Here is a 1,812-nt window from a genome sequence, read left to right as displayed (position 1 = left end):
GCCCGCCAGGGGCGTGCTTCGCCCCCCCCCCCCCCCCCAAGCATCCCGGGGTGCCCTGGTACTGGAGTTTGCCTCAGTGGCAGACCCCACAGTCCCTTACCCGGGGCATGGAGCAGCCACACGGGGTTAAGGACCAGCCCCGGAGGGGAAGAAACGCCTTGGTACTGGAGTTTGCCTCAGTGGCAGACCCCACAGTCCCTTACCCGGGGCATGGAGCAGCCACACGGGGTTAAGGACCAGCCCCGGAGGGGAAGAAACGCCTCCGAACCAAGTGGACGGGCCCGGCCTGGGGGTCCTGCCAGGGCCACCCTGATTGTGGGATGCTGTCCCACCCTGGGTGACGCCAAGCTGTGCCCCACCAAGCCCAGCAGGCAAGTTCCCAATGCACCTCAGGGGATGCCCCGCAGTACATCCCTCGCCGCAAGCCGGCTTGATTTCCAAGGGAAGCAGAGGGATGGGGGACACGAGATGGCAATGGGACTTTGAGGCCGATTTTGGCTCTAATTTTAGCTCTCGGGACCAGTTCCCACCAACCAGTCAGCGAGCTGTCAAGTCAAAACCAGCTGCCTTGCCACGAACTCCCCGGGGTGGGGGAATTTATTTTAGAGAAGAGTAAATTTTGGGGGCCTGAGTCATCACAGTTTCTCCCGCTCCACTCTCATTTTCCTCAGAGCCACGTGCCGGCGAAATGCTTCTTCCTTGGGGATACAGGTAAACCCTTGGGAAAGGGGATGCTGTGCCTCTTGCATCCCAACGTTGGGACTTTTCATCCAGGGAAGAGACTGCTGGAGCCAGGAGGACGTGGCAGAAGGTTTGCTCGAAGTTTGTTCCCTGCCGTGTCTTCTCCTGTGAACTGCTGGGGGCTGGGTTCAACCACAAATGGGGGTCCAGCTCCTGCAGAGGGTAGCAGACCTGTCAAAATCCCTCTGCCGGGATGCAAAACATCTACAGAAACATAAGGGCAAACTGGGCCATACTTTTGAAGGAAGAAAAGTCCTTCAAGGGTCCTGCATTTCTAGGAAATATGTTGAGTTTGGGTGCTGTGGGTGTGAGCTGGGAAATTGTATCCCCCGTGTCCCCCAGCCGCCCTACGGAGATGCTCTGGGGTCTGTCTCCATTCAGCCCTGGCACGACACGGCCTCCCAAGAAGCTGCAGAAAGCTTTGGAGGACCACCACCGGCTTTGTAGCCTGCCCTAAATTTCTAGGAAGTACATTGAGTTTGGGTGCTGTGGGTGTGAGCTGGGGCGTTGTGTCTCCCATATCCCCCCAACACCCTACGGAGATGCTCTTGGGTCTGTCCCCACTGAGTTCTGCCACAACACGGCCTCCCAAGAAGCTGCAGGAAGCTATGGAGGGCCACCACCGGCCTGCCCTCTCCCTGCAGATGATTGATACCCAAGTGAAGCAGTGGCCAGGTTCAACCCTACCTCCCCCAGTGGGGCTCATTCACCTGGGCTGAAAAACCCTCAAATCTGGGGGGGACTGGAGGGTTTCTGGGCAGGATGAGGCCGGAGAACAAGCCCCACCGAATCATGTGCAGGTGGCCCAGTTGTTTTTCACCGCTGCAAGCGCAGAGCGAGCCCCAGCGCTCTCCTGTGTATTCCCCATCTGCGTCCGTGGGCGTAAGCCAGATCCTCCTTCTGCAGCTGGATCCGATTTCACGCCGGGGCTCCTTGGGCCTCCTGGATATGGCCGGGGGGGACCATAAAGCCCCGAGGGAAGAGGGGAAGGGCACCGATGCCATCTATTATTCAAAAGCAGAAAGTAGCAACCGGCTAAGGAGGCATTAGCCGGTGCAAAGAGGATATGAA

Source organism: Pygoscelis adeliae, unplaced genomic scaffold (genome assembly GCF_000699105.1).
Source record: "Pygoscelis adeliae isolate BGI_AS28 unplaced genomic scaffold, ASM69910v1 Scaffold263, whole genome shotgun sequence".
NCBI classification, from domain to species: domain Eukaryota; kingdom Metazoa; phylum Chordata; class Aves; order Sphenisciformes; family Spheniscidae; genus Pygoscelis; species Pygoscelis adeliae.
Note: the sequence above shows the minus strand (reverse complement) of the source record.